Here is a 22,113-nt window from a genome sequence, read left to right on the forward strand (position 1 = left end):
AGTCGGCTCTTCACATCAGGTGGCCAAAGTATTGGAGCTTCAGCTTCAGCATCAGTCCTTCCAGTGAATATTCAGGACTGATTTCCTTTAGGGTTGACTGATTTGATCTCCTTGCTGTCCAAGAGACTATCAAGTCTTCTCCAACACCACAGTTCAAAAGCATCAAATTCATGCTTTCATGCTTTCTTAGCTTTACCAATTAATAATTGTTTGATCTTTCATAGTTTCTTAACTTTTCTCAGCTTCAGTTTGCTCATCTATGAAGTTACAATAATAATGCCACCTAACTCATAGTATTTTATGAATATTAATTTATTATACCTGAAGCATAATAATCACCATACTAGCTTTTTAAGTTAATAAAAAGCAAATGTGCCAGGTAATGTACTAGGCACTATACATATGTACATTTTCTGCTTGCTTTGTTAGTTTAGAGAAAGAACACATTTCATATAGTGATTATAATTAATGTGAAAAGTGATGTCAGCAATAAGCACAGTGTGATAGAGTAGCATAAAGAAGAAAAACTCACTTAGAATTCACAATTAAAACAAAGTCTAAGACATGAAGGAAGATGTGTAAATTCAATAAAAATATGGATGGAGCGTACCAGGGGAGATCTTATATGTTGAGGAAAATGTATTCCATAAGAGGCAAGTTTATGTGCTAATGACCAGAGTTGAGAGTGAAGGATTCTGTTATATCCAGGAAACTGCAAGTAGTTCAGCATGAGGGAAACACTGTGAGGAGGAGTATAGGTAATTAAGAAAAATGAGACTTGAAACTGAAGCAGAGAACAGATCCTAATCTAAATGATCCTTTACATTACACCAACTGGGGAATATGGAGTCACTAAAAGAATTTAATTGGAGAATATAGTGATACATTTTGTTTAATACATATTGTTTAATACAACTCTTTATAGAATTGTATCATGACTTATAGTGAGAGAAAAACCCAAAAATTATCCAATCAGGAGATGATAGTTGCAGAGAAAGATAGTGGTAATGAAGATTGGGAAATAAAAGAATAATGTCACAAGGTAATTAAAGATGTAGAGTTGACAGTTCTCACTGATTGAACATTAGAGCTAATGATTGGTTATATGGTATATTATGATAGGAAATATGGAGAAAAGAGCAGAGGTTTGTGAGAGAATATGAATAATTAGTTTTAACATATTTTAGACAGCTTTGATGCATTTATGTAGAAAATGTGGTCTCCAGACTTCAGGAGAGAGGGAGATATAAATTCAGAAGGTGTTAGTATTTGATCAGTTGAAGGTATGGGGTGGACAAGATATCTAGGGAGAAAGTGAAGGGTGATTATGTGAGAGGGTCTAGGGTAGATTTTTGGAAGGCTCCCCTAAAAAGGATGAAAATGTGGTAGGAAACTCATGAGAACTTTTGGTTTAGAAATCATGTAAAAAGTGTTCCAAATAAATATGAAGAGGTTCGATGCAAGTAGTGGGAATAGAGGTTTAAGGATGAGCAAACAAAGTCAACAGTTATTGATATTTCTCTAAAGAATTTTGTTGTCATAGTATAGGATAATGCTAATACTGAAGATAAAGTTGGCTTAAGGTCAAGGCTGAGTTATTTTTAAGCTTATGAACACTTGAGCTGTAAATGGCTATGAGAGTGAGCACAAAGGGAGAAATAGAAGATACAGAATGAAACAGATACAAAATTTAGTACAAAATTTAACACAATCAGTGGGTGATAAGACACATGGGATTGTGAGCAAATGTAGAGGGATAGATTTTACTAATTCATTTATTATGTCATCAGCTATTTAAGTATTATTTTATCAGGGTCTGTTCTAGGCTTTTCAGATATAAAAGTTAAAAACAGAAGTTTCATTATATTGGTTAAGTGGTAAAGAAAAAAATAAAATTTATAATAGCATAATAAACTAGTAATAGCATAATAAACCAGTGTCTTGTAAACAACAAAATGATATGGAAAAATAAAACATATAAGGGGGATCAAGAAAACTGAGCATGGGTTTGTACTGAAAAATTAGGTCATTGTACAACAAATGAAATAGAGAGGAGGAATCCAGATGGCAGAGTAGGAAGATCCTGAGTTCATCAGCTCTCATGGACAGACAAAAACTATAGCTACATAGAGAATAACCCTCTCTGAGAATGACTTGAAGGCTAGCTGAATAGCTCTACCACAATTAAGGATATAAAACAGTATCATGTAGTCCTGACCCACATCCTGGATGGGTGACCTAAAAGAAGGGAATGTCATAGGCTTGGAGGTTCTCCCTAAGGAGCATGGGCCCAAGCCCCACGTTGGACAACCCAACTCTGGATCCTGGCATCAATATCACTCATCATCACAGATTGCAGATCAAAACCATAGTGAGATACTACCCCATACCTGTTATATTGGCTATCATTGCAAAGACAAGAAATGACAAGTGTTGTCAAGGATGAGGAGAAAGGGGTACCCCTGTGTACTGTTAGTGGGAATGTAAATTAGTATAACTACTATGACAAACAATATACAGGTTCCTCTTAAAATTAAAAATAGAATTACCATGTTATCCAGCAGCAGCCATTAATTCTACTTCTAGGTATTTTTTCTGAAGAAAACAAAGTCACCTATTTGAAGAGATATATGAATCCCAGTGTTCATTGTAATTTACAATAGCCAAGATATGGAAGCAATCTAAGTACTCATTGACAAGTGAATGTATAAAGAAGTGATGTGTATATATGTATAGATACATGTGTGTGTGTGTGTATGTGTGTGTGTGTATACACATATGTAGTATTTTGTTTTCATTTCAGGAGTAACTAGAAAAAAAAAAACATGATGGAGCAAAATGTCCTAATATTGATTGCCTTATTTTAAACCAATCGAGCACATAGAGAAAAAAGGTTCAGGGAGCTTTGCCTTAACAGCAGAGACATAAAAAGAGTGCTTTCACATATATATGGTGGTATGTGTGTGTGTGTGTGTGTGTGTGTGTGTGTGTGTGTACATACAATGAAGTATTACCCAGCCATAAAAATAATGAAATCTTTCCATTTGCAAGTACATGGATAGAACCAAAGGGTATTAGGCTAAATGAAATAAGTCAGACAGGGAAGGACAAATATTGTGTTCTTACTTATATGTGAAATCTAACTAAACAAAACAGATATTTAAAAAATGAGACAGATTCATAAGTACAGTGAACTCACTAGTTGTTGCCAGTAGGAAGGTGGATGGGGAGATGGGTAAAATAGGTGAAGATTATTAAGACATATAAACTACCAGCTATAAAATAAGCCACAGAAATGTACAGCACAGGAAATAAAGTAAACAATATAATAACTTTGGTGCAAAATATATAAAAATACAGAATCACTTTGCTGTACACCTAAAACTAATATAATATTGTAAGTCTACTCCAAATTTAAAAAAAAAAAAGTGTTACTGTATAGACTTTTATGAAAAGATAAGGTGAGAAATTTAGCCATTAAAATATCTGAAAGAAGATAATCTCAAGCACAGAAAGTAACTATGGCAGAGGTCCTTCGAGGGGACCTAGTATGGCTGGAGCAGAGAGAACAAAGCTGAGTAGAGAGAGGCTAGAAAAATAAAGATTCATCCAATTATGTGGAGTCTTGTATACTGTCAAAAGACTTTGGAATTTACCCCATTTAGTAGAGAAACATTAAATGGATTAATAGGAGTAAGATTTATATTTTTTTATTTATATTTTTATATTATAGTAATATCTTCTGGGTTGAGAAAAGATATTTGGGAGACAAGTTGATGTCTTAGTGTGCTTAGGTTTCTTTAACAAAATATCATAGACAGGGTAGCTTATACGTAACAGAAACATTGCTCACAGTTCTGAGGCTGGAAGCCCACAATCACATCCCAGCAGGATTGATAGCAGAGCCCTCTTCTGAGTGGTAGACTTCCAACTTCTCATTGTATCCTCACATGCCAGAAGGATCAAGGGAGCTCTCATGGGCATCTCTTATGAGGGAACTAATGACCTAATTCCCTCCCAAAGGTCCCCCCTCCTCCTCTTAATGACTTCACAATGGGTGTGAAGTTTCACCATATGAACTTTAGGGAACACAAACATTCAGACCATAGCAGTTGGAAAGAAGTAATGAGGTTACAACAGTATCCAGATGAGAGAAGGTGTGTCCTGGACCAGAGTGGTAGAAGTCAAAGTGAGAAGCATTTATATTCTGAATAAATTTAGAAAAGGGATTTGAGAAAGGAGAAAAATGGAAAAAATACTTATTGGGAGCAAATAATTATCAAGCATGGGAGAGTGACTAGATTAAATAAATTTGGTATGATTTGTTGGGGGAGTTGGTAATTTCCTCAGTTCTGTCTCATCGCAACAAAAATTTGAAGTGACGGATGGACCAGTGTTACAGCCCTTGCACAGACCATATGTTACAGCTCCGTGTTACAGCTCAATTTTATTTAGAAAGCAAAGGAAAATACATCCTTGAGGCGTGAAGGCATGCAGACTCAAAAGACGTGAAGTGAAGAGAAGTCCTGCTCCAATTTTGGCTCCTTTTTTTATATGTTTTTTGGTTTTTTTTTTTTGTCTCTTCCCCCTGAACCTACCCTATGTAAATTGGGCTAGCCAGGAGGGCTGCTTGTTTTACCTGAGGGTCTCACTCCAGTCCTCCGACCTTCCTTTGTCCTATTTTCATGGCTTTTTCCCTTTGTCTTTTAGCTACTGCCATTCTGGACTCCTTTTCCCTATTCTGACTACCTAACATTCCCCCCTCAAGTGATGGGAGGCCCAATTCTTTGGGAATAGGGGCTTCAAGGTCTCTCTGGCTACTTCCTGCTGACCTGGAACTGTGAGGGGCATTGGGCCTCCCCCTCTTCCTAGTCTCATGCCTCAGAGTCCTTTAGCGGATTCCATCTAAGGGTGAGTGATATTTTCTGTGGCTGGCTGTAGTTTTATATATCCTTGTTGAACTGGCACTGCATGTTGTAGCTTGTTGATCTGGGCAGAGACAAAATGGGTTAGACAATTAATAATACATGGAGCAATCATAAGCAGTATTAATATGGTAATGACAGAAACTAGTGGGGCATTAGCCAACTCCAAATTTCCCATCTCCAGGAGGATGCCCAAGGAGAGATTGTAGCCACCCCCAGAACCCTCCAGCTCATTCTTTGAGATCCTGTAGGATCTGAATGTTTTTCTTGAGGACTGTGAGACTTTCTTTAACTTAGCTGGAGATAGTTACCCAGAAACAGCATATCTCACCCAAGATGGCTCAAATCCCTCCTTGTTCAGGGATAAGGAGATCTATCTCTTGTCTCTTTTGGAGTACAACCCCTGCCAAGCTGTGCTGGCTCTTTAGAGCTATCCTGAGAAATCTTATCAAATGAAATTTAATTTTGGGGTTTTTTATTAGAATGGCACTCTTTTATAGTTCTGAATAGGTATCTGAGATCTCCCAGGGGCTCACAGGTGTATTGAGTGTCCTCTTCTGTTTACTTCCACGTCTTGACTCATGAGTAGTGAATCCAGGAGTTGTGTCCTGGTACCTTGACTGCTGGGGGGGTGGGAAGGGGGGGTGTAGAAAGAATTACAGGGTAGGGGCCCTTCCATGTTGGCTGAAGTTGAGCCTTTGGGGACCCATCAATCCAGAATTTAATTAGAACTTGAGTCCCTGAAGCATATAGTGGTAACTCTTTAAGAGAATCTTTTGGGTCTGGGTTGACACACCACAAGCACATATCCTGTTGGAATTGCCCAATGGCCATGGTATAAGACCAGAGGATCTGAGCCCCTGGATCTAGGAAGAGGTCATTGACATAAACAAAATGTCTCCCATATACCATCTCATAAGGACTAACCGACCTGTCCCTTAGAGGCAAAATGAGTGCAGAGGATAGCTATTGGTAAAGCCTCCATCCATCCCAAGGAGCTCTCCTGGATTATCTTTTTTATCACTGATTTTAAGAATTGGTTGGCTCTTTTTACTTTTCCTAAAGACTGAGGCCTCCAGGCATAATGGAGGTAATAAGTAATGCCCAATGCTTTAGAGACCCCTTGGATAACCTTAGAAGTAAATGATGTCCCATTGTCACTTTGTAATGACCTAGGCAGACCAAATCTTGGAATGATTTCATGGAGCAGTTTTTTGTTTTGTTTTGTTTTGTTTTGTTTTACCACCTCCTCAGCCTTCTCAGTCTGGGTGGGAAAGCCTTCAATCCATCCTGTGAATGTATCTATCATGACTAATAGGTATTTATGCCCTTGAGAAACTGGTATCTGGGTGAAGTCCATCTGCCAGTCCTCTCCTGGGTAGGTCCCATGTCATTGGACAGGCTGGGTAGCTGGGGTCTTCAAGCTCCTTGGGGGTTGTTTAATCATCAAGTAGGACAAGAGGAAACCACTTGCCTTATAGTCGTTTGGAGGCCTGTTCTTCTGAAGACCTTTCTAGTAATCTTTGGAGGGCCTTTTCACCTAAATGAGTGGTGGCATGTAAGGAGTTAAGTGACTTTATTGGAGGTTCCCAGGAAGAAAAAGGAGTCTCTTCTTGTGGAACCACCCCAGGTGATCTTGAAAGCCCACACTCTTAGCTTTAAGAGTCTTACCTTCAGTATATGAAGAAGTTTCTGGAAAATTAGTCTGTGGAACTAGGGTGGCAACCCCTATTAGGTCATGGTTCTGTAATGCTGCCCTCTTAGCTGCCTGATTGGCTGCTTGGTTCCCTCTTGCCACTTCTGTGCTCCCGTTTTGGTGTCCTTTACAGTGGGAGACTGAAACCTCAGTGGGCAGATGAACTGCCTCCAAGAGCCTAAGGATTTGGTCACCATATTTGAGTGGGGACCCTCGGGTGGTCAAGTGGCCCCTTTCTTTCCAAATAGCAGCATGTCCATGTAGCACCAGAAAGGCATACTTGGAGTCAGTGTCAATGGCTGCTCTTTTTCCTTTTCCCAGCTCCAAAGCTCGAGTCAGGGCTATGACCTCAGCTAATTGAGCTGAAGTACCTGGCGGCAGAAGCTTAGCCTCTCTGGTCTCAAAATTGGAGACTACTGCATATCCAGCTCTTCTTTTTCCATCCAAGACAAAGCTGCTTCCATCAGTGTACCAGATTTCCCCAGAACTGGTCAGAGGATCTTCTGACAATCCCTCTCGGAGTTTTGGCCAGTGGTCCAAGGTTTCTAAGCAAGAGTGCAAGGGGAGAGAGCCCTCGGGGGTAGGCAGGAGGATGGCTGTGTTAAGAACCTCACAAGGGGATATAGTCAGTCCTGGATTTTCCATCAGCACTACTTAATATCTGAGGATTCTTTGATCAGACATCCATAAATAGGCTTTCCCATTTAGGAGTTGTTTCACTTGGTGGCTGGTAAAAAATAGTTAATTTTCCCCAAAAGAGAGTTTTAAAGCATCTTCTCTCAGAATTGAGATAGCTGCAAGATTTCAAAGGCAGGGAGGCCAGCCTAGGGTGGTTCGGTTGAGCCTCTTGGATAAGTAAGCTACCGCCTGGGGCTCAGGTCCCAACCTTTGAATAACACTCCCAAGGCTATTGCTTCTTTTTCATGGACATAAAGTTGGAATGCTTTTTCTGGGTCTGGCAACCTGTCCAGAGAGGGCTTCTGAGTTGGGGGTGAAATTTCATCAATGAAGAGAAGAGTATAGAGGAAAAGATCCCCTAAGAAAAAGGATGAAGATTTAATGCAGATTACTAATGTGGGCACAGGATTTCTAAGAGAGTAGAGAATAGTGGGAGGCTAATTCAGAGAGGACTGCACTTAGTCAGATAGCTCCATTCAGGAAGAAGATCCAGACATTTAGTACATAAAGCTACATTGGTATCATTTTCTCCTTTGTTTACATGTGTGATTGAACAGGATACAAGCTTCCTGGCTGAGCATGCAGGGGTAGAGTATATAATGGAAATCAGTATGCAAAGAGTCTGTGAGACTCCTTGGGCCCTATGTGTGTGTGTGTGTGTGTGTGTTTGGGGGTGGGGGTGGCGGTGTGGGGGTAGTCAGGGAGAGAGTGGCCACTTCTTTTATATATTACTTGGCTAGCAAACAAGAGTTCTAGTTTTGATTTTTCCTTTTCAGTGAATAAGAACTGGGAAACAAAATGTAAGTACATGTATTCAGGTAGTTTCATGAGCTCTTATAAACTGGAGAAAGAAATGGCAAACCACTCAGTATACTTGCCTGGGAAATCCGATGGACAGAGGACCTTACAAACTACCACACATTTTTTCATTTATCTATCAAATATTTATTGAGTACCTACTCTGCTCTTAGATAGAGCTAGACACCTAGGAGATAGGTATATTAAGTTCAATCATATGGCATTGTATTTTTAGAAGGTAAAAAATAGTTGAAAATTGGCTAAGTCATGTAATTCACCATGATAAAAGGTGTAATCCCTTACACAGGAATCTTTTAATTTAGTGCAAAATTCAGAAGAGAAAACACATATTAACGTGTGATAAATATTATATTTATTAAAAGTTTTTAGGGAATTTTTGCATTGCAAAATGTAAACTACATTGACTCCTTGGAACTTAAGTTCACAGATATAAATTATGGGACATTTAAAAAATTCATATTTTAAATAAATGTGTGAGTTTTCATGATGATATGCTAATAGAAAAAATGTAGCAAAAACCTTGGGGATCTATATAAAAACTGTAGTGAATTACTACTTATTAGACACCTGAATTATATTACAATATGCTAATACATCTAATTAACATGTACACCTTAGTTGGCATGTGATGTGTCAAATATATTTCAGTTGAAAAAAACTTGGCATAATTGACCTGACTATGCTTTAAAAGAGATAAATCTAAACAATATTAATATAAATAAATATAGATAAATCTGTGTTGTTTTGGATTTAAAGGAAAAAATATGAGATAAAATTTGTACATAGTGTATTTTACAGAGAAGGGCTCTGTGTTTGGCCACTAGACATTTAGAAGTCAGACCTATGTGTATAGGTGCATCCTTTCCCAATAATGTATACAGTTCTGGTGTTTCTTTGTGTATTTTTGTATCTTCTTTTTTTCATAACTTGTACTGTTTCCTCCTTTTATTAATATCAAATGAACTAGTATGGATTTCTATGTGCTCAGAAAGGAAGAATTGGAATTGATGTCTATAAAACAAGCATAGGAGAACTGCTATTCTCATTATATATAAAAATTCTTATCTTTAAATTATAGAGTAAGTGAAAGAGGCTAATAAATGAGAGGTAGAAGTTAGAAACTAATGAGAACAGAACTGGAATCAAGAATATGATATCCTTAGTGTTATTTGGTATTCTCAAATGTATATCTATAAGGCTTGTTAATATTACAGGTAGGAAACACTTTTCTACTGTGTTTATTTTTAAAGTTGTATCCTAGAATGTGTCTTCACTCCCCATGGAGCTGTCTCCTGGATTGTTTACGCCTCTTCTCTTTTTCGATAAAGGGAGCAATTTTACAGATGAGTAAAGAAACTTCATCTTATGAAATTATGATTTTGAATGTATTTCCTCTTCAAATTAATTGCTTCTTTCCACCTGAGGATAAATTCTGCAAATAGAAGTTAGGGAGGAATAACTGATGTAGCAAAACTCAGAACAAAATTATACATAAATGAAAGCTTAAAACAAACAAACAAACAAACTACATTACTTTTTAAAAATAAAACAATTTTCTGCTCTTGGAAGTGAAATAATAGGGATGTATTTTTCCTCTTTCAAATCATTAGTCCAAGATGGATTTCCTATGACAAATTTATTGATGATGTTTGCAGAGAAACAGGAAATTTTGTAGTTTATAAATATTAATTTCTAATCTCCTACTCCTCTGTAATTAGTTATGCATATACTAAATTATTTCAATATAGATGTTTGGATATTATTAAGTTAATATTCAAACATGAATAAATCATAATTGCATGACTAAATTCTATAGCAAGATTTAAATACTGAGCATCTTACTGTGCTTGATTTCACAGTGTCCTAATATTTGAGAACATCATTACAAACAATTCAGTGAACATGTACTAAAATTCACATGGTTCACATTACCAAAATCAATTCACAGATTTTCCTTTTTTTGCAAGTTGTTTTCTTGCTGCAGAATGAATTAATAATCATAGGTCGGATGTGCTGTGAGATCAAAGCTCTTTGCAGTTTTCTGTCACATGCAAATGCAATCTATTTGTGCAGCAATTACTTGAAATTCTTTTATGCATAAAGTGTGCATTGATAATGATACAAATACTGTGGAAATTATGATTTGATGGTTGATAAAACAAATAGGCCTGGATAACTCAAGTCAGGATAGAGAGAGAGAAAAGTGTTACAGAGGCTATTTAGGGCAAAGAATACCATGGAAAATATTGTAGCAGAGGTTTTTTTTTTTGTTTGTTTTAAGACTTTGAAGAAATAGGATACAACATGGGAGAAAGGCAATGTAACAAGAGTAATAATCAGCAAAGATACAAGAAAGTGTTGTAAATATATAGAAAATGATAGATACTTTATTTATACTGGACATATGAAGGAGAAAATTCTGAATAAAAGAATCTGAGAACTAGAACCTTGGGAGTATTTAAGGTTAACCTAAGTTTGAAAGAGTACATACTTCAGTTAAATATAGAAACAGTTATATTTTTAAAATAAAATATTTTTATATATTAGGCTTAATAATTTTACTTGTGTCATGCTTAAAAATGAGATTTTTCACAAAGCTATCAAAAATAAAACAATTTTCATCAAAATATTACTTATAATAGTAAAATTTGTAAGCAGTGTAACTAGAAGTAGGAAGACTTACAGTCCTCATTTCAAAAGTTATTACCAAAAAATGATAATCAAGTCAGGGTGGTCTTGACACAAGGATAGAGATAAAGATGAACAGAGTAGAATTAGGAATAAAAAAAAAAGAATATATATCTGCAGTCAATTAGTTTTTTAAGAATTTATTAATCTTAATTGGAGGATAATCATTTTACAGTATTGTGATGGTTTTTGCCATACATCACTATGAATCAGCCAAGGTATACATGTGTCCCCTCCATCCTGGTCCCTCTTCCCACCTCCCTCCACACCCTATCCCTCCAGGTTGTCACAGAGCACGGGCTTTGCGTTCCCTGGGTCATACATCAAACTCACACTAGTTGTCTATTTTTTACATATGGTAATGTATGTTTCAATGCTATTCTCTCAAATCATCCACCCTTTCCTTCTTCCACTGAGTCAAAAAGTCTATTCTTTACATCTGTGTCTCCTTTGTTGCCCCGAATGTAGGATCATCCATACCATCTTTCTAGATTCCATATGTATGCACATTAATACACGCTATTTGTCTTTCTTTTTCTGACTTGCTTTACTCTATATAATAGTCTATATCTAGGCTCTCGGTTCATCCACCTCATTAGAACTGACTCAAATCTGTTCCTTATAGCTGAGCAATATTCCATTGTGTATGTGTACCACAACTTCCTTGTGCATTCATCTGTCGATGGACATCTAGGTTGTTTCCATGTCCTAGCTGTTGTAAATATTGACAAGAGCACCAAGACTATCCAATGGAGAAAAATAGTATTTTCAATTAATGTTGCTGGGATACTGGATTGATGTGTGAAGAAATGACATTGGTCCTTTTACCCCACATACAAAGAAAAAAGGAATCAAATGCCTATATATAATAGCAGAGAGCATAAAGTTTTTAGAAATAAACAGGGATTAAACTAATAACATTGATTTTGGCAAAAATATCCTTACTATGTATGGGGCTTCCCTGCTGGCTCAGATGGTAAAGAATCTGCCTGCAATGCAAGAAACCCAGGTTCAATCCCTGGGTGGGGAAGATCCCCTAGTGAAGGGGGTGGCTACTCACTCCAGTATTCTTGCCTGGAGAATTCCATGGACAGAGGGACCTGGAGGGCTAGAGTCCATGCAGTTGCAAAGACTTGAACATGACTGAGGGGCTAACACTTTCACTTTCACTTTTCACATCCTATCTATGACACCAAAAGAACTGGCAACAAATGAAAAGATAGATACATTGAATTTAGTCTTAAAAAAAAAAATAAAGTTTTGTGCTTGAGAGGATACCATCAAGAAAGTAAAAAGACAGCCCACAGAATATGAGAGAATATTTTTCAATTGTATATATTATAAAGTATTTGCATATAGGATATATAAAGAACTCTTAACAGCACAAGAACACAAAGATAAATAATCCAATTAAAAAATAGGCAGCAGGATCTGAGTAGGCATCTTTCCATGGAAAATATACAAATGTTCAGTGTGCTTGGAAAGGTATAGTCATAATCATTGGACATCAAGAAGTGCAAGAAAAATCACAGTGAAATTTCACTTCACATCCTGTTGGATGCTAGAATCAGAAAGTCACATAACAATAGCATTGGCAAAAATGTGGCAAAATCAGAACCCTTGTGTTCTGCTAGTGGGAATGTAAGATGGTACAACTGTTTTGGAATACAGTCTGTCAGCTTCTCAAAGTATTAAACATAGATATAACTGTTCAGTTCAGTTCAGTCGCTCAGTCATGCCCTACTCTTTGCGACCCCATGAATCGCAGCACGCCAGGCTTCCCTGTCCATCACCAACTCCCGGTATTTACCCAAACTCATGTCCATCGAGTCAGTGATGCCATCCAGCCATCTCATCCTCTGTCGTCCCCTTCTCCTCCTGTCCCCAATCCCTCCCAGCATCAGGGTCTTTTTCAATGAGTCAACTCTTCGCATGAGGTGGCCAAAGTATTGGAGTTTCAGCTTCAGCATCAGTCCTTCCAATGAACACCCAGGACTGATCTCCTTTAGGATGGACTGGTTAGATTTGCTTGCAGTCCAAGGGACTCTCAAGAGTTTTCTCCAACACCACACTTCAAAAGCATCAATTCTTTGGTGCTCACCTTTCTTCACCATCCAACTCTCACATCCATACATGATCATTGGAAAAACCAGAGCCTTGACCAGACGGACCTTTGTTGGCAAAGTAATGTCTCTGCTTTTTAATATACTGTCTATGTTGGTCGTAACTTTCCTTCCAAGGAATAAGTGTCTTTTAATTTCCTGGCTGCAATCACCATCTACAGTGATTTTGGAGCCCAAAGAAATAAAGTCAGCCACTGTTTTCACTGTTTCCCCATCTATTGCCCATGAAGCGATGGAACCAGATGCCATGATCTTAGTTTTCTGAATATTGAGCTTTAAGCCAACTTTTTCACTCTCCTCTTTCACTTTCATCAAGAGGCTTTTTTGTTCCTCTTCACTTTCTGCCACAAGGATGGTGTCATCTGCATATCTGAGGTTCCTGCTATAACTGTATAACTTAACAATTCTACTGCAAGGCACATGCCCAGGAAAAATGAAACCATATTTCCAAACAGAAATGTGTGTGAATGATTATGGTTGCAATATTCATGGTAGGCAAGGGTGAAGACAACCAAAGTGTCCATGGACAGAAGACTGGATACACAGTGCAGTGTGTCCCTATGATGGAGTATTATTTGTGCATAAAATGGAACAAAATACTGGTCATACTGCGGCATGAATGAACCTTTAACACACTATGCATAGTGAAAGCCAGTCAGCAAAGACCACATAATATAGGACTCAGTTCATCTGAAATCCACATTACAGACATTCACTAATTAGAGATGAAATGTCTGGGCATAAAGCTTGAAACTGTAATCTAATGAATTCTGTGATTTTAAAGTTCCCAGTTGGTGGTGAGGGGGTTCACCTTTCATGTTAATTCCTTTCTAAAGATTTCTGAGCTTGTAAGGAACATTTTTTGTTTGTTTATCTGTTTCATTAACCCTTGCTATAAAGTTGGACTTTCCTGGTGGCTCAAGAGTTGGACACAACTGAGTGACTAACACATATACATGCACATAAGGTTGTGACTGTCTCTGGCATCTTTCTCCATCTGCTTTCAAATGATCTCTGACAACTTTCTCTTGAACAATGTTTATTAATTCTTCAGCCTTTCAAATTCCTGTCACAAAAGCTAAACACCAATAACCTTACTAGAGTTATGTTAACTTCTACTCTTACAGCAATACATGATTCAAAATTTTTTCTTTGTTAAAAATATGAAATTTTAAGAATGTAGCTATTATACTATAAAAGTAAATAATTAAAATATATTTAAATAAAATATATTAAAACTACTTGATTATTTTTACTTTGAAAACTTCTGGTTTCTTTAAGAAAGTATTCCCACACTCACTGTAGAAACATATATTAAAGTCTCCCTTCATGGTTTTATCTTTTTATTTCTTTACTTAACTAAATGAATTGTTTTCCTTAATAGATGAGTTTATCATGAAGAATGTGAATGGTTACCAGAAACAAGATGGAAAAGAATAAGGGGATGGGTAATAGAATTGCTGAAAGAATAGCTTGTAGCTACCATCTATAATGTATTGATGTAGATCTAGATTTATCTATACCAATAGCAAAACCATGTATGAGAGAGCAGACCATTAGGCATATGGTGGTCTATATCTTAAAAGAATGTATATATTGCCTTGAATAGCTAATATGTTCTAAATATAAAGTTTTGATTTTATAAAATGTAAATATTTTATGCACAGATGTTTTCCTTTGTAAGTTGGAAAATAGTTTAATTTCTGTTGCCATAATTTGTCTTTTGTTTATAGTGATGTATGTTAAATTATTGACTTCCTTGTGTAATACAGATATGTTGTTCACAGCTAGAATATATATGAAATCCATATTATTTTACCCTATTAATGGGATCAGTTAAGTCTATTATATTATAATTCTGGCTGATGAGGTTGACTGTTCCTTCTCAGCGTCCCAGATAGCTCTATCTCTTCCTCTATTTATATCCTCAATACCTGTGTTTTCCAATTCTCTTTTCACATTATGAATTTTTTTCCTTTGTATTTAAAACATTTAAATAGCCTGATGATTCAAAGTATTTATATCTGTAGCCAAACCTACTAAAATTAGAGTTCTGAAAGCTTGTATTGTGTTCAAGCAAGAAGAAATTGACATTTCTGTGGACAAAATGATAGAATCAGCATTTTCATATAGTTCATCCTAAAGATATCCACGCCCTTCCAAAGACCCTTGGAGAGAATCCTTCTTTGCTTCTTCTGCCTTCTGTGACTCCAGATCTTCTTTAGTTTATTGCAGCATAGTTCCCATCTCTGCCTCCTCCTTGATCTTCCCTTCCTCCTCTATCTGGGTCTTCTCTTCCCTTACAAAGACAAGTATTATTCAATTTAGGACCCACTCAGGTAATCAAGAATAACCTTATTTTGAGATTCTTAATGATATCTGCAAACACACTTTTTTCTAAAAAAGGTTGCATTTACAGATGCCATGCCCGTGAAACCTGTTGTTCAGTCACCATTGCCCTAAAACCTAGACAGAGCCAATAACAAATAAGCACTGAATAAACATGTATAGACTATATGAATGATACATGAGACTCAGAATAGAGGGGAAGTTATCAACAGCAAAAATCCTGATGAGATCTAGAGCACAAACAGTGGAGGCTGCTTTGGAATGAATTTTTACCTATTTTTCTAATGTAGAAGAGGGGAGAAAGAATAACCATGGAGTGTGTGCAGGTATTTATAGGTATGACACTGGAAAAACAGAAAGCTGAGGGAATAAGTATTTTATAAATAATATTAAAAGTATTACCAAATGAAAAGTTTGCCCTCATATATATTAACAGTTCTAAGCTCAGAGACTAATGTAAGGTTTCTGTTTGTATTATTCTTTTCTGAGACCTGGAAGTGAGTGTTCCTGCATCCATGACTTTTATGAAGTGAAATACATATGCTTTTCAATTGTAACCATTCAACAGAGGTAACTAATTGTAGGTCACTTAACTTTCTTTAGTTATGCCTCCTTTAAATGTGAAAAAGAAAATAAAAAAGATCCTTATTTTGCCTGATGTTGCACTGATATATTGATCATTTTAGAAACCACCAACTCTGGCTCTGGTATCCAACCAAAATCCTGCCTTTCGTAGAGACCTTTCCAATGTCTGATGTTTTGCTAAGTCCAGCTTTCTGTGATTTTGATTCAGCATTTATCTGTTTGGTATCCATTCATCACATGGTCAATTATATTAACAACAACAAAATTTTCTCTTGTTTTCTGTATTCTTGGTGCTTTGGCATTTGGGGACTTTACAGACCTGAGGAAAGAGTCCCCTCCTAGGGCTACCTAATTCCTACCTAATTCCTATCATTACATATAGTAACGATATGTCTATGAGCAAGTCTTTTGCATGCAAACCAATCAATTCTGGATCTATAACCCCAAGAAACTTCTTACCTAACTTTAACACACAAGTCAGTGTTCTATACCCAGCCCTAAGTCATTCAAGGACAAGGCACCAGTCAACAAGAGCCCAAAGTCAAAAGGAATTGTTCAAACTAGCCAACCCTAAACTGTATGCTCTGCCTTGCATTTCCACAGAAACCCCAGTACTAGTTTTGACCTCAGCTTCCTCCTTGCTCCTGTTTCTGCCTCCTGACTAGACTCAGTGGCTCTCTATATGACCCTGCATGATGTAGCATGCTCTCTTTTCTCAGGAAATACAAGTGATGAATAAAAATCTGTCAATGGCATTGGCATCTCCATGTCATCACACAGTCATCTCCATAAATTAAAATCATAAGGGTACAGTCTGCAATTTATTTCTTCCTAAAATGAAGTGATAATATCTGTAATTTCAAATAATAATAGGCAGGATTATATAAAATATTGGAAAAAGCAATAATCTGAGGTTACATGGAGGAATAAGAATTAGACTGAGGTTGGCTAGAATTGGATATTTTAGCCAAAACATATATTGTTTTGATCTATGATATATTGTATTTTATGCTATAAGAAGTATGTTCAAGCTATTATTTAAATCTAACTTCCACCTTTCTCTCCCTCCCCTGTTCTACCACCTTCTCTGTCACTTGAATTGGTGACTGACTTGGCTTGCTGTCAGGAGAGAAAATCAAGCAGCAGTGTGAGGCTCTACTGGAACTGTCAGAAAGAGACTTAGTGATGAGGATGTCAGAAACTTTTTTTTTTCTCTTTCTTAGAATAAGGCAGTAAGGACTTACCACCTAGAAGATATATGATACAATCATAAGGAGCTATATTACATGAAATATTCTCAAAATGTGTTTAGTAAGAAATGGTACAGCACTACACTTCAGAGTTTTTGAAAAACACCTTTTCGAAGGAAACAAAGTCTCTAAGAAATTATTTGAGAGGCCAATGTTTCATGAGTATTGCCTCCACCTTCCTTATGTCCTATAGTAATGACAAGAAATGTAAATGCAGTTTTATTTTTTAGCTGCTAAGTTGTGTCCAACTCTTTCACGATCCCATGGACTTACCAGGGATCCTCCGTCCCACCAGGCTCCTCTGTCATAGGATTTCCCAGGCAAGAATACTGGAGTTCTGGTTGCCATTTTCTTCTCCAGGAGACCTTCCCATCCCATTGCACCCATTACCTCAGTATATAAAAAAATGTACTACATTTAAACCTCTATTTCTCTTCATCTGTTTTGATTTGTCCTCTCTAAGTTTCCTCTTTAATCTTTTATATTGCTCTTGGCACACATTTTGATCATTAAAATACATGTTAGTTTCTTTTGTTATATAAGTTGATTTAAACTGTAATAGTTATAGGAAGCTTTCAAAATTCTCTCATAGGGTATTTATGTTGATCTTGAAAATGAAGATTGTCTCTTACTCTGCTATTGAAGATAAGGAATGAAATCATTCTGTGTCAATTTTAAAAATAAATGTCAAAGTGGCAATCTGAAAAATAGAGTCGAAAACTGGATAAGTCATGAATAATTAAATAAATAGCAACAGGAATAGAATAAGATATTGATTAATGTTATTTCCACAGGTGTGTCACTTAGATGATTAGATGGAGTTGTCGCAGCTCAAGTAAAAATATGCCCAAAGCAACTGTTTTCTGTAAGTGATGTTTCAGTGTCAACTGGAGCTGAATGTCTGATGTTGTGACACTACTTCAGGCAATCTTTCATGAAAACTGTAATAACATGGCAGCCTTGTGCAATCTTAAAGCCCCTTAGGAAAAGCAGGTGTCAGGATGATATGCATACAAGTAGGAAGTCAGATTATTCTCATGTCCAAGCTCACCAATACTAGAAAAGGTTGTGCTAAAAATTCACCACAAAAATTGTAAAATCATTAAGGGGCATCTTAGGAGAATGTAATTTGACAGTCACTTTTCTTAGTGAATGATCCCAAATCATGTCATATGTAACTGTTATATTGTGAGAGTCAGACAATGTGTTAAGAACTATCTAATTCTGCAAGGAAGCTATTAAATGACCTAAAGAAAAAGAAAATGTTCATCATCTCTGGCAGTATGCTTTGGGATAAAGTCATCTGTGCATCACAGGACATATTAATGTCAGTGTCTAAAGACTGACCCTAGAAGAATTCACTCATTTAAATAAAAATAATTAAGCAAAAACTGTGCTCAGTAGTCGAGAATAAATAACAATTATGGACCAATATCCTAAGGAAAGGAAGCAAACACATAACAAATGTATATTTTTAAAGAACATAGCCAGGCATTTAAATTTGCTTAGCCAAGCCACTTGAAACTTAATTCTTTCTGTCATTTTATTTTTCTCATTTACTCTACATTCCCTTGGGCTTTTTTTCCTCCCATGTATTCTACAAAAATAAATAAATAAATAAATAAAATACAAAGAAATAAGATATTTCTTTCCCCAGATGTAAAGGAAAATCTACATGTTCACAGTTACTGCTATTTTCTAGTCTTCTGCCTTTTCCTCTGTGTGATCAGAATGCATTCTTGTATTTCCCTCCATCACTTGCACTCTCATCTCTACTCATAACTACTTTCAGCTTATGATATACAAAATGCTGCAGTGTTGCCCTAACAATGCAAGCTATTGGGGTAATATCCTCTCTCCATAATTCATTACACATGACTACAAAGAGCATTCAAACTCTGAGGCTCTAGCTCATGATTGTCTATATCTGTCATTCAGGAAATTGGTCTATGACATCACCACCATCCTGATGATGACAGTAATAACCTATATGTGTTTGAGGATACCAGACTAAACCACAACATCCTTAGCCCTCCAGTCTGCTTCTCCTTTGTGTTACAGCAGCACAGCAGTATTTGTCCTAGTACCTGTTTCCTTTTACATAGTATCACCATGATCATAGGCAATATTTACTTTGTTGGTGTTAGTAGAGTCAGCTGCTTTTGAAAGCTTTTTAAAGCAGCAGTGTCTGTATTTAAATAATATGTCATCCTGCCTAAAATTATTTAAGAATGCTCCTCAATGAGAGAGCTTTCTGAATACAGCAGTAAGCTCAGAAGCCTAGGTGGTGTTTTGTACTATAGGATTTAGTGCTCGTAATGCCCGCAGGCAAAAATCTTCCCAAACTTCTCTTGAATGAAAGCACCTGAGAATTTGAAATTACTCAAGGAGCACTTTCTGCATGCGAGTAGGGGATTTGGAGGTTTCTAAAAGCTAAGAAAGAACTAAAATATGTTCTGACATTTTTATATCTTCTCTCTCAGATCAATTCTCCTCTAAGATCTCAGTGATTTTTATTGCTTAGATCTGTTTTTACTTTTATAGGTAAAATTGATGTATTGTATGTATCTATATTAATTAACTCCATGATTAGAAATTTGTAAAGCTTACAATCTATATAGAATAGCTAATTGACCGTATTCATTGAGTAATTGTCCTATGAATTTCCTAGTGGCAGTTCTTCACAAGATAACAAGAAATCAATGTTCACTTAATTTTTAATCTGTAAAATAGGCTATAGCCTAACAGCCAAAAAAAAAAATAGAGAGAGAGGGAAAACAGACTAAAATGATGAATTTTTGCATTGCAACTAGGATACCTTGATATGCACATCCCTATGAACACACACATTTGGCTGAATAATGGCCCCCAAAACTCTGTGTCTTAATCTCCATAACCTGTGAATATATATTAGCTTGCATGAAAAAAGCATGTTGCCTATATAACTAAATTAAATATTTTTATTATCCTGGATTATTTGTATGAGCATACTGTGATCACGAGTCTTTATGAAAGTAGGCACGAGTGTCAGCTAGAGAAGGAGGTATGATAATGGAAGCAGAGTTAGAGGTTGAATATGCTATTCTACTGGCTTCAAATATGGTAGAGAGAAGCACAAGCCAAGGAATTTAAGCATCCCCGGGAGCTAGAAATATGAGAAAATAGATTCTCTCCTAGGGCCTTCAGAGTGAATGGGTCCTTGCAGATTCCCTGAGATTTCTGTCCTCAAGGTAATAAATTTGTATTGTTTTAAGCCACTAAGTTTATAGTAATTTGTTACAGAAACTAAAACACACACACACACACACACACACACATATATATATATATATATATACACACATCTGTGTGTCTGAACGTGTGTGTATTTATCAGCAGATTAAGGATTCAAAAACAAAGAAGACAAAATAGTCCTTGAAGGGATTAGCATCCTGGTTTCTTGTCATTTGGGCTTTAAATTATCTGGGTGGCCCAAGCAATCTCAAGCATTAGATTTGGTTTAAGGGTGCTAAGACTGATAGCGGCATAATGTACAAAAAGAATTTATTGAAATTTAGATAGAAGGAAGATATTACAAAAACAGGCATTTAATGAAGAGTGAAAAATATGGCTTAAAGCTCAACACTTAAAAAAAAAACTAATATCATGATATCAGGTCCCATTATGGCAAATGGAAAGGAAACCTGGAATCAGTGACAGATTTTATATACTTAGGCTCTTGTGCGCACTAGGACCCAGGAGAAGGGAGCAGTGACCCCACAAAAGACAAACCCAGACATACCCATGAGCATCCAGGAGTCTCCGGCAAAGGCATAGGTCAGCAGTGGCCTACTGCCGAGTCAGGGGCACTGGTCCAGCAGTGCATGCCTGGGACCTTTTGAAGGAGTCGTCCATTATCTTCATTACTCCACTTCAAACTCCACCATAGTTTCACCTCAGGTCAAGCAACAGGGAGGGAACACAGCTCCGCCTATCAATAGAAACTGGATTAAAGATATGCTGAACATGCCCCGCCCTTGAGAACAAGACCCAGTTTCCCTCTTAGTCTGTCTCTCCCATCAGGAAGCTTCCATAAGTCTCTTATCATTATCCATCAGAGGGCAGACAGAATGAAAACCACAATCACAGAAAATTAACGAAAATGATCACATGGACCACAGCCTTGTGTAGCTAAATGAAACTATGAGTCATGCCCCGGAGGGCCACACAAGACGGACCAGTCATGGCAGAGAGTTCTGACAAAACGTGGTCCACTGGAGAAGGGAATGGCAAACCACTTCAGTATTCTTGCCTTGAGAACCCCATGAACAGTATGAAAAGGCAAAAAAGTAGGACACTGAAAGATGAACTCCCCAGGTTGATAGATGCCAAATGTGCTACTGGAGAAGAGTGGAAAATAACTCCAGAAAGAATGAAGAGATGGAGCCACAGTGAAAACAACACCCAGTTGTGGAAGGAAGTAAAGTCCGATACTGTAAAGAATGATACTACATAGGAACCTGGAATGTTAGGTCCATGAATCAAGGCACATTGGAAGTGGTCAGACAGGAGATGGCAAGAGTGAACATTGACATTTTAGGAATCAGTGAACTAAAATGGCCTACTATCAGTGAATTTAACTCAGATGACCATTATATCTACTACTGGGGGCAAGAATCCCTTAGAAGAAACAGAGTAGCCATCATGGTCAACAAAAGGGTCCAAAATGCACTATTGGATGCAGTCTCAAAAAACCCAGAATGGTCTCTGTTCGTTTCAAAGGCAAGCCATTAAATATCACAGTAATCCAAGTCTATATCCAGACCAGTAATGCTGGGGAAGCTGAAGTTGAATGTTTCTATGAAGACCTACAAGGACTTCTAAGAACTAAAACCCGAAAAAGATGTCCTCTTCATTATAGGGGACTGGGATGCAAAAGTAGGAAGTCAAGAGCTACCTGGAGTAACAGGAAAATTTGGCCTTAGAGTACAAAATGAAGCAGGTCAAAGGCTAACAGAGTT

The sequence above is a fragment of the Cervus canadensis genome, chromosome 1, assembly GCF_019320065.1.
Source record: "Cervus canadensis isolate Bull #8, Minnesota chromosome 1, ASM1932006v1, whole genome shotgun sequence".
NCBI classification, from domain to species: Eukaryota; Metazoa; Chordata; class Mammalia; order Artiodactyla; family Cervidae; genus Cervus; species Cervus canadensis.